This window comes from Vombatus ursinus, unplaced genomic scaffold, assembly GCF_900497805.2.
Source record: "Vombatus ursinus unplaced genomic scaffold, bare-nosed wombat genome assembly UNPS02009062.1, whole genome shotgun sequence".
In the NCBI taxonomy this organism is placed as follows: domain Eukaryota; kingdom Metazoa; phylum Chordata; class Mammalia; order Diprotodontia; family Vombatidae; genus Vombatus; species Vombatus ursinus.
In genome coordinates this window covers 15,645,528-15,657,946 of record NW_020948840.1, presented here as the reverse complement: position 1 = coordinate 15,657,946, position 12,419 = coordinate 15,645,528, and positions in this window count along the sequence as shown.

The window sequence follows — 12,419 nt, the reverse complement described above, 5'->3', positions numbered from 1 at the left end:
GATTTTTTTAGCATTTATATTTCTGAAGTTATTAAAACTTAAAGCTGTATTAAGACTTTTGGAACATGCTGCATAATCCTCTTTTCTGGCTTTTTTATGTTGAAATGCTCAAGTTTGTTGTGTATTAAGTTCATAATAAAAAAGAAAATTTTATTTAAAAGATAGGGGAGGCTGAAAGGCATTGGTGATGAGAATGACTATTGACATTTATTTGGTGTTTCCCAGGTACTTTGTAGAGAGAATAGCATAGAAGGGGTACACATTAAAATTATTTGACCTGAGAGGAGTTAATATTTGATGTCTGATCTCAGAAAAGAGGCAGGATGAGAGGGCAGGGAGGATGAAGACACAATAACTGGAACCCATCCAAACGGCAAACATAAGGCTCAAACATAAAAGTCTCAAGATTTTTCTTTAGAAAATAGCTCATTATCTACCCAGTTCTCACAGGCAAACTCCTTAAGCAATTTCAGAGAAAACTGCTGCCAACAGCTGGAACTGCATTTACTTAAGCTGCCTGCTGTCACCATGATCAGTCTCTTGTTGCCCAACCTCTGTGGGATATTCCACAAGGGTTTTCAGGAGGTGATTAACTAGACATCTTATCAAAACTCGGGTTGGAGTCCAAAGACAGGTTGGAAATGCAGTCTGGTCTGGACCTGAACCATGGAATTATGTAATTTTTAGATGCAATACAATATAATAAAACACAAAGAAGCTTTACAAAACAATAGCAGTTTTCTAGCCAAACTCCTTCAATTTATGGATGAGAAAACCTGAGGTCCAGAGACGACAGTGATGCAGCTACCAGAGGTGGCTCCTAAGGCAGAGTCCTTTCTACTACACCTCATGGCTTCAGCTTTCTCCACTGAGACAGTTAATAAGAGATATTCAGAGACAAGCACTTGGGGCAACATAAAAAGTGCTTTCAAATTAACCTTTTAAAACAAATTCAGTTGGGGAGACTCTAGAGGAAGAGAATTTGCACCTTGAGACAAAAGACCCCAGGATGCAGGTATGTGATCCCAGGATATGGCTCCCGGGGGGTAGAGACAGCAATACCTCAGAACATCATAATACATCCACTAGAGAGGCCACTGTTAGGGGAGGGAACAGGCCAGGGCTAGACCTGGGATAAACTCATCTTAGGTGTTGCTACCAAAGGAAGGAAGTGTGCCATTTGGTAGCATCCTATTTAAATTTATTATTCTTGCTATGTACCAAAGGTTTGTTAAAAGAGTACCAATATTATTAGTGCCCTTTAAATTTTATCACTCTGGACAGGTTGCTCCAGGTTGCTCCACTCTACTTACAGTTGTTTTGGATTTTTTGGTTTTTAGTAGCCGTATCTCCTCAGAGACCCTCACATCTCTTTCCTACTATTTTTATGACTGGATGAGGCACTCAAGGCCTAGAGGCTCAGTGTGCATCACCTGGTAAAGATAATGGTTGGTGGGGAAGAAAATGGTGGTGGGTATAAGAAGAGAGACAGAGTTTTCTCTAAAAAGAAATGATAGGGGAGCAAGACAGTCTAAGCTTGACCTAGAGAACTATTTGTCCCAATTTTTAGAGATTCAGGCTTAGTTGCCTTAACTAGAATATCAAACAGGAACTAATTAACACTACTGTTCAGAGCTCAGCTCTCCATGGGCAGGGCCTGTACTCAGAATGAAACTTAATTACATTATCAGCAAGTACCAATAAAAACAAGAAAGTATGATTCTACTGCTCTGAGACTAATTAAAGAGGTATATTTGCATTTCTTATACCCAAAAATAAATGGGGATAAAACATGTATATATTTATGCATGTGTTTTCCACAATATCTATTATGGCTAGTGGTCAGCCTCCTCATTTTCCACACCAAGCAAGCAAGCAAATATTTGTTAAATACCTACTATATGTTAAGTATTCTAAGTGCTAGGGATACAAAGATGGATGGATGGATGAAACGAAGGGAGGAAGGGAGGAAGTAAGACATGATTGAAAAAGACTGAACAACAACAGGGAATAAATAAGAAAAGGTGAGTAGTCTCATTAGGCCTTCTTCTATAAAATGAGGAGGTTGGGCTGGATGACCTCTAAGGTACAGTCTAGCTTTAAATCTCTGAAAATAATTTGTTAACTCCACAATTCCCACTAGGAGAGATAGGTGCTTTGGATTTTGGCTGTTGTCCATGGGCACAGGACTTAGTTAAGCTAATTATGCCACTGAGGGATTGACCTCATGATCTAGGGACTCTTGACATCTGAGGTACCCACAGGAAGTCCATTAAGATGGTAATTATGACACTCAACACATATAGTTTTTAGGATTTCCAAGGATATATGTACTTTATAGAAATGATTATCTTGCTAATAATAGAATTGAGACCTAAAAAACATGAAATATATTTCTTTAAGAACTCTAGAGCCAACAGCAGGGTAAAAGATACAGAGGAGAAGATATTATAATTCATCACTTACAGCCGAAGTGTAGCTGGCAGCCAGTTCACGATGGCAGTATTTCCTGTGTGTGTAACATCTGTCATGGTCCTCAAACCCTGCTTTTCTTTGGGCTGGCTCATTGATCATTGCCTGCGTTAAGGATGGCAGGTCTAGGGGCTTTCCTAGACTGTGGGGTTGGCCATAGGTGTTACCATACTGTTGCCACTCAATGTTTTCAGGATCCAAGGGGCACAGAAAGTTACACTAGTAGTGAAATGGCTTGGAGGGGAGAGAGAGAAAGGCCCAGAACAGAGGTCTACAGAACACCTATAGTTAGTGGGCATTGATGGGGATGGGATCTGGACCCTTAAAAGAAAAGACCATGTCTTTGGGACCTGGACCCCAAAGCCCCTGAACCCAGATCTCTGGTGTTTGCCTAAGGAACCAGGACCATCATAGTCAATAATCCTTTTAACTGCCCTTTCACTGTGTCTCTGGGCCACTTAACTCCCTCAATGGTCTGCACCTGGCCCACCCCAGCTACTTGCTACTCCTCCAGATCTTCCCAGAGTCTTTCTGTATAAAAATATCCATTTTACCCTCAGCAAATACTCAGATTCTTAAAATCTGGCCTGCTTGTATTGGCATCACGAATAGCACAGAATCTCAACCACCCCAACCAGTGTTATAGTAAACTCACTACTTGGACTGAAAGAAGGTTTGAGTGGTCGAATTCTTTTGAGGCAGACCTGTGCCCTTTACCCTTGCATTTCAGGGTTCCCAAAACCCCTAGACCGCAACAGGTATGACCTGGACAAAGATTCAACACAGGAAGCTAAGGAGCAGGTCAGTCAGATGGGAAGGCAGCCAGGAGAACACACTGTCACAAAAATCTAGAGGGAAGAAATTATCAAGGAGAAGGAGATGATTGTGTCAAAAGGTCCGGAGTGGTCTTCCTGACCTTCACTGGGCACTGCTTGGGACCACTGGGCACTGCTCTGGTCCTGCCTCCAACCCAGGCTTCCTCCCTACCTGTCTCCTGTTATGAGACCTGGCTGCTTCCAACTGCACCTTTTTCATTTCCTGGCTTGTTGAACTTCAAGGTTTCTGCAGGATTCTCGGTGTTCATAGCTGATTCTGTTTGGTGCTCTCTTTGTTCCTTCTAGTGCATTTTTAGAGCTTCACTGGAAGGGATTTGAAGGTATCTGGACTCTTCTAGGTACTAACATGCCACCATCTTCCCACAATCCTCAGGTCTTCTCAGTTCATTCTCTGTGGAACATCTTTATTTCCCATTCTAGCATCTTTATCTCAAGCTGATTTATCAGTGTTTCAGAGAGTTCTTTTCCTGCCTTTTCCAATCACCAAAGAGTTTTCATAACAAAGAGTATGTACCTTACACCTTTGCTCCTTCAACAACCATTTTTTTATTAAGCAGGGCATTCCTTACCATTATAGAGCCTAGTAGAGATATGATACAAACTCATATAGCTATTTCACTTCCACAAATATTTAGGCTCTTCCTATCTGCAATGTATAATAAGATGTGATAAGTAGATTCCAGAGAACAAAGTACCAAGTGAGATCCTAGGTTCATCACTAACCAAGGGGATCACAAATGGCTTCCTGGAGGACCCTGGACTTTAAAGGATGGGTAATAATTCAGAAGACTGAAAAGGGGAGGAAGCACATTTGAGGCAAAAAGATCAGCCTAAACAAAGGCACAGAGGTGGGAGGAAACTCTTATTGCAGGCTGGGCCAATTCTGAGATTTGAACAGTTTGGTCAGAGCATAGTCTGTCTATGTAAAGAGAAAGAACGTGAGAGAAGTATGGATAGATAAGTTGTCTCCAGACCGAAGGCCTTGAATACCAAGCAAAAAGTATAAACTTGACTCCATAGGCAATATGGAGCTGCTGCAGATTTTTGAGCAGAGCAGTGAATTGACCCAGATTTGCATGTAGGAAAGTTTATTCTCTCAGAAATTCAAATGACAGAAGGGATTCCTAGTAAACTTCATGAGGGAAGGTCTCATTTCTTATGCTTCTTCACATTACCCTGAATGCCTAGCATAGTGCCATTCATAGATTAAGTGCTCAATTAATTTCTATTGATTTAATTATATTTCATTTGTTAAAATATGAAGGGCCTATCAAGACAAACTGTGCTGGAGCTCAATGACATTGGTTAGGAAAACCTTTCTTTAGCATTAATCCAAAATTCTTTAAATCAACTCACATGATGATTTAATAATGTTTGAAATAACCATAATAAAAAGTGGCAGTTGGATCTCCTTTGGTTACCTGTTTCTCCACAGAGCACAGCCCTTCCCTCAGGCAAAACTGAACTCCAGACTCAACTCCAGGAAGCAGTTCCCAAAGGAATCTCTCCCCTCTCCATTTAGTCTATTGTCCCTGTTTCCCATCCTTCAGCCTCTCCAGCCTTGTCACCTGATTACTTAGTCTTTGTGCAAATCACTGGAAGGCTAAGGATGGTTTGTTATGGATTTATGTTACAGGTTTATACATTTACTATGACATACATTTTCATAGAGGCAACTTGCCATTTTGGGGAGGGAAGGGAGGAATAAACATTTATATAGCAGCTACTAAATGTGCCAGGCACTGTGCTAAGTGCTTTACAAATATTTTTTCATTTCATCCTCCTAATAATCCTTCCAGGCTGATGCGGTTTAGGGGTTCAGGGGTGCTGGGACCCCAAAATCACAACACGCGGGTCCTGCCAGAAAGAATTCGACCCAAGCCTTCTTTCAGCCAAAGACAAGGTTTATTAGAACATCTATCATATTGGGCAGACTCTTAAGGAGTCTGAACATGGGTAAGCAGTGGCTAGATTATAAGAATCTGAGCATCTTAATGGAGACAAGATGGACCTTATATACAGAAAGACCTTGAGAGAGTGGCCAAGCAGTCCATGAGGTAATAGAATTCCCAAGGGTGGGAAATGGAGCCTAGGTGGGACCAAGGGTGGGAAGAGGCCTGGGGCTGTAGGGAGGCAAGACAATAAGAGGGGAGATTGGATGTAGCCACAATGAAAGACCAGTTGATGGGACCATAGCCTCAGGGGAACTCCAGAGATTTGGCCATGTGGGAAAGTACAGAGTCCATGAGGTAATAGAATTACCAAGGGTGGGGAATGATCTGGGCCAGAGTTTTTCCTTTCTGAGGCTCAGATTCCAAACCCATCAGGTAGACAAGATTAACTTTTTTTATAGGAAAAAGATCTGTGAGAAGATCTGGATGAAAGTGGACAGCAGGCTAGGGTGACTGGAGGTAACAAAGAGGGACCCGGAAGGACCTGGTGCCCTAGGCCAATGCCAGGGACCTGGGCCATGTGGAAGGGGTCTAGATGGAATCAAGGGTGGGAAGTGGCAGGGGATGATCCCAGAGGTAAGAGACAATGAGGAGCTGGGCTAGGTTAGAGGAAACAGAATTGGGAGATTGGGCATAGGCATCAATAGGCCAGTTGAGAGGATTACTGGGATGGCTTGATGCCTCAAGTAAATGCCAGAGACTTGGCCATGTAGGAAAATTCAAGGGTGTGGGAGTGGTTCCCAGGGTCTGTACCCAGTCACTAGGAAAAAGTCCCTCTTGCCTATGTGGCTGCCACTGTGCCTTCATGCCACAAATAATTGAACACACAGCAACATAGAAACAGGGTTGGCCACAGGTATTTATGAGATCCAGCAAATTTATTCTTTAACAGAATAAATTTAAGGAACATAAACAGAAGCAGGGCTGGGGCAACAGCATACAGCCTACTCGTTGTTGCTTCTCTTAACTCACACCTAGAGCCCATGCCTTCTCTGCTCTGATCTAGGCCTAATGTGTCAAACATGCAGGTCACATAGCAGCTGCAGCACTTTCCAAACGCTCCTAGTGTCCCTGAACCAGATTATAGTGTAATTAGGAAATATTAAAAATACAATAGAACATAGATAATATTAATTTGTGTTTTTTTAAGTCAACATGCAGCCAGCAGGGATTGCTTAGTGGCTTCCTTCCTATTTGACACCATTGATGCAGGCTGTCTTCTGAATGGGGAAAAGTTGAAAAATTATCCTCCATGATTGCCTCCCTGCTTTATGCCTTATTTTACATTAATAATTAGAAGGTCATTGAAAGGAGTTATCTCATTGTACATAGTAACAGCAACATTGTGTAATGATCAACTATGAAAGACAGCTCTTCTCAGCAGTACAATCCAAGACAATGGCAAAGGACTTGTGATGGAAAATGCTATCCACAACCAGAGAAAGAACTGATGGGCTCTGAATGCAGATTGAAGCATATAATTTTCACTTTATTTTTTTATGTTTTTTTTTCCCTTTTGGTCTATTTCTTCTTTTACAACATGACTAATATGGAAATATGTTTTACATGATTGCACATTTGGAACCCATATCAAATTGCTTGCCATTTTAAGAAAAGGGGAAGGGAGGGAGGAAGAAAAATTTGGAACTCAAATTTTTAAAATGAATGTTAAAAATTGTCATTATATATAACCAGAAAAAAAAATACCATAAAAAAGGAAAAAGAAAAGAAAGGAGTTATCTCTGTGGTTGCATTTATCCTCAGTGGTGACTAATTAAAATCCGTGGAAGTTGGAAATGACTTGTGGAAATTTTGTCCACATGCTAGTCCAGTTTTTTGGATTCAGAAGTATTTAATTATGATATTCGAAGGATAAAATTAATTGATCATTGCCAATGAGGTGGGAAATCTCTAATGGAAAAAGGAGGAAGGGAAGAAGGGAAAGGAAAGAAAGGGAGGAGATGAAGGAGAGGAGGAGGAAAAAAAAGGAACAATCAGAAAGGCAAGACAGTTTAACATGTGGGAAAGGAAGGCAGCAGCTGCTACTGACCACCCAAACAAAGGTACTAGTCTTAGCCTACCTTCCTGTAGTTGATAAACATATGAAGAGCCTGAGTTTCTGGGCTACTATTCAGACTGACTCATTTTACTGCAATGATAGAGTTGTGCACATTGATAGACGAGAACAAACTGAGAATATTAATAATAACAATAACAACACACATATAGAGTTTTTGATGTTTACAAAATACTGTATATACATTTGTTCTTCACAAAAAACCTGCGAGATAGTGCTATTATTCCCCCCATTTTACAGATGTGAAAACTGGGGCACAGAGATGTTAAGGATTTGCTCAGGTTCACACAGCTAGTAAGTGTCAAGGGCAGAATTTTAACTCAAGTCTTCCTGACTTAGCCCAATACTCTATCCACTTTGACACCTTGCTGCCAAACTAGGTAGGTAAAATTTCTTTAAGGCAAAACAGTGAAGCCTGGAGGAGTGTGATAATTGGAATAGCTTTTTCTGCATCTATTTAGCATTCCCTTGTGCTGTCTGTGTCCCCATGAAAGTCCTGTGTATTAGGCTGAACAGAAAACTGTTTGAGGCCGCAGACACAGAAAACACTGAAGGACCTGGGATGATGATTTAGCCACAGCTGTGTTTGGGAATTCTGTGTTAGTTAGTGTGGGACCCTTGTATTCAGAAACCGTAGGAGCTTGACACATAGTCTTACCAAGTGACCAATGGCTCACAAAGTGAATGAAATGAGCAGAATCAAGAGAACATTGTATACAGTAACAGTAATATTGTTTTAAGAACAGCTTTGAGAGAGTAAATCATTTTGTCTATTATAAAAAGTTAACTATAAAGGGTATATGAAGAAAAACGCTATCTACAGTCAAATAAAGAACTGATGAATATAAGTACATATAGAAATATTTTACATATTACATATACCTACTCATGTCTAATGGTAGCTATCTCTAGGGTGGGAGAGAATGGAGGAATAAAAGAAATTTATGTGATAACTTTATTATATATTTAAAAGGAATAGCAAGTTGTGTATAATAGACTTGCAGTTTCATATGCAATCATCTTTTTTTATTATACTATGTTATAGAAATGCTTATTTTATTCCGTAAATTAAAAAAATAAAAATAAACTTAGAAATAAGTAGGGAGAAGATTAGGAACACTACTTGTGGATTTGGATGTCTATATACCAATGCGTAAAATATGGGTTAAAAAAAACCACACCCTTTTCAATGGGTAGATAAACTCTCTACAAGTTCTCTGAACTTGAGATTTTAACATGCTTTAAAACAGCTGTGACTTCCTTCTCCATCCCTTGGTAATGGTTTCATGAGCTGCTGGGGTCAAATAAACAATAGTAATCACCTGCTGTCTAACTTTTGGTGATGAGCGTCTCCACACATAGTTAGGCTGATCTGGAGATGACATGTACACAGGCCATCAGAAGCACTCCAAAACTTTCCAGCCTTGTTGAGCCTATTAGAACTTGTTCACCAGGCTAGCCCTTGAGACCTCAAGGTCACTTTTGTGTCTCTGTGAAGTCACCTGCAACCCTTGATCAGAATAGGACTTGAGTGGGGAAAGATAACAAGGAGGAAAATATAAATCTTTGAATATCACAAAGACTGTACGAATTAGGACTCACAACCAGAATATGGCCATACAAGTATATATTCTGTTCAAAATTTAATTTAGTTTTCAACTGAATTGATATTTATTAAGTGCCTAATATGGTCAGAGCTGGGCAGCTAGGTGATGCAATGGATAGAACACTGGGATTGGAATCAGGAAGACTCATTTTTCTAAGTTCAAATCTGGCCTCAGACACTTACTAGCTGTGTGACCCTGGGCAAGTTACTTAACCCAGTTTGCCTCAGTTTCTTCATCTGTAAAATGAGCTGGAGAAGGAAATGGCAAACCACTCCAGTATCTCACCAAGAAAACCCCAAATGGGGTCACAAAGAGTCAAACACGACTAAAATGACTTAACAACAGTGGTCAGAGCACTGAGTTTGGTGCTATAAGAAGCACATCTGAAAGAAAAGGACAATAAGAACAACAATAATGATAATAACTACTAACATTGATATATTATGTGGCCTCAGCTAAATGGCTCAGTAGATAGAGCACTGGGCCTGGAAGTAAGGAAGACCTGAGTTCAAATCTGACCTCAGACACTTACTAACTGTGTGATCCTGGGGAAGTCACTTAACCTCTGTTTACCTTAGTCCATTGGAGAAGGAAATGGCAAACCATTCCAATAGCTTTGCCAAGAAAACCCCAAGGACAGTATTGGCATGCTATGGTCCATAGGATCATGATGAGTTGGACGTGCCTGAACAGCAACAGCATTTATACAGCACTTACTATGTGCCAGGTACTGTGCTATAATAATAATAATAATAATAATAATAAGAAGAAGAAGAAGAAGAAGAAGAAGAAGTACTACAGAGCTATTATTCACTAACATTTATATAACACTTACTATGTGCCAGGTGCTGTGCCAAGTATTTTACAATTATTATCTCACTTGATCCTCACAATAGCCTTAAGAGGTAAGTGTTATTATTAGCTTCATTTTGCAGATGAGGAAACTGAGGCAAACAGAAGATAAGTGACTTGCCCAAGGTCACACAGGTAATAAGTATCTAGGACTGTATTTGAGCTCAGATCTTCCTGACTCCAGGCACTGAGCTTTATCCACTATGCCACCTAGTAGCCTCATACAGTAGCAAATGTCAAGAAATTATATAATGTAATGGAAATCCATGGAAATTCCCCATAATTGGGGAAAGCATAGTAGAAAACATTTGAGTGAGGATAGAGAGAGAAGAAAAAGCAATGATATTGTTCATAGGATTTAGGGCTAAAAGAGGTTACCTAATCCTACCACTTCATTTTACTAATGAGGAAACTGAGGCTTAAAGTGGTTAAGTACTTGCCCAAGGTCACTCAAGTCACAAAAGTAATAAGTAGCAGAGCCAGGATTCAAACTCAGGTCCCATGACTCCAAATTCATCATTCTTTAGTCTGAATTAAACTGGATACTTCAGCCTACATGGCCAAATGGACAATATTGATCATACTTTCCTGATCTATATCTCAAAACTAGCACATAAGGACGATATAGATAGTGATGGGAGACCTCAAATATTCAGATATATACTAGAATTTTTTTCTGTTAAATACAAAGTATATGATGACTTCTTGCCTCACTATTTCATCCAGCTGGAGATAGAGGAGTTGAGGTAAGGGGGGAATTGCTACTCCAAGCATAATTTTGACAAAGGAGGGGGAAGTGGTTAGCAAAGCCACGGCCACAGAAACCTTGGAAGAAAGTGGTCCTATCATCAGAGGGTACCTGATAGTTAAGGGCATAGTATGATGTGTCTGTGCTAGAATTTAAAGAATTCTAGTTATATAGTCAAAGGATCTGGACTCAAATCCTGTCTCTGCCTCTTTCTATCCATGTGACCTTGGGAATCATCAGCATCACTCATTTATTAAGCATTTACTATGTACCAGGTGCTGTGCCAAGCACTGAAGAAATGAAAGGAAGAGGAAGGAAAAAAACCCCAAAACATGAACCCCAGTCCTCAGGGCACTCATATTCTAATAGTGGAGGCAACAGGTAGACAACTATATATGTACAAGATTCGTTGTTGTTATTTGGTTGTTTCAGTCGTGTCTGACTCTTTGTGACTTCATTTGGGCTTTCCTTGGCAAAAATACTGGAGTGGTTTGCCATTTCCTTCTCCAGGTTGTTTTACAGATGAAGAAACTGAGGCAAACAAGGTTAAGTGACTTTCCCAGGGTCACACATCTAGTTAAGTGTCTAAGGTCACATTCGAACTCAGGAAGATCAGTCTTCCTGACTCCAGGCCCAGCACTCTGTGCACTATGGCACCACCTAGCTGCCACATACAAGATAAATGTGATGTAAATGGGAGGTAATGTCAGAGGGAAAGCACTAGCTTTCTCCACTATGGTGGGGAAATAGGACTGGGAGAGTCTTCTCAAAGAAGGTGGGGTTTGAACTGAGTCTTGAAGGAAGCCAGGAAAATCAGGAGGTAGAGGTAAGGAGAGAGAGCATTACTGGGATGTCAAATAGCCAGTGTAAAAAAATGGAGTCAGGAGATGGGGTACAAGGAATAGCGAGGTCAGTGTGCTGGATGATAGAATGCCCAAGACTGGAAAGCTTAGAAGAAGCATTTATTAAGTGCCAGGCACTGTGCTAAGTGCTGGGAATACAAAAAAGCAGTAAGATAAACATTCCTTACCCTCAAGGAACTTATATTCTCATGAACGGCTGGGTTGTGAAGGGGTTAAAAGCTAAACAGGATTTAATATTTTATTTATTATTCAATCTAGTATTTAATATTTATGACTGGAAGCAATAGGATGCTGCTGGATTTCTTTGAGTATGGGTGGGAGTGGGAGTGACATAGTTAGACCTGAGTTTTAGGAAGATGAGTGGGGAGAGATGCGACAGGGAGGTCGACCAACAAGCTGTTACCATGATAAGGCGATGATGGTCTACATAGGTGGATGTTGTATAACTGGAGGGGAGACATATATCAAGAGATAGCATAAAGGCAGAAACAAAAAGATTTGGCAACAGAGTTGATATTCAAGGTGAGCTCAAGTGAGGAGTCAGGGATGATCCCCTCTGGGCCTCAGTTTCCTCACTTATAAAAAGAAAGGGTTCAACTGTAAGGTGACTTCTAGCTCTAAATCCTGTCATTTGACCCTAGATTTAAGGTTTAAGTTTACAATAAGTTAAAAGGCTTGATAGATGTGATCATATGACCTGAGAGCCCAAAAGGGAATATAATTCAAGAGAATAAGCTCTCAAGGGTGAAATTGTAGTGATCTAATCACAAATTATTCCATCAAAGGGGAAAAGGGAGCAGCTAAAGATGTGGTTATACAATGAGCTCTTCAATGAATTAAGAATTAAAAAGGATATATACAAAAGGTGGGAGATCATAGCAGAGGAACAAAGATTTCAGAAGAACGGCACAGATCTTAATGAAGCACATGGGCTAAAAGCCAGAATAATCTTCAGTTTGTGGGGCCAAAAGATGCTTAACAACAATGAAAGGGGCTATTTTGGATACGTTAA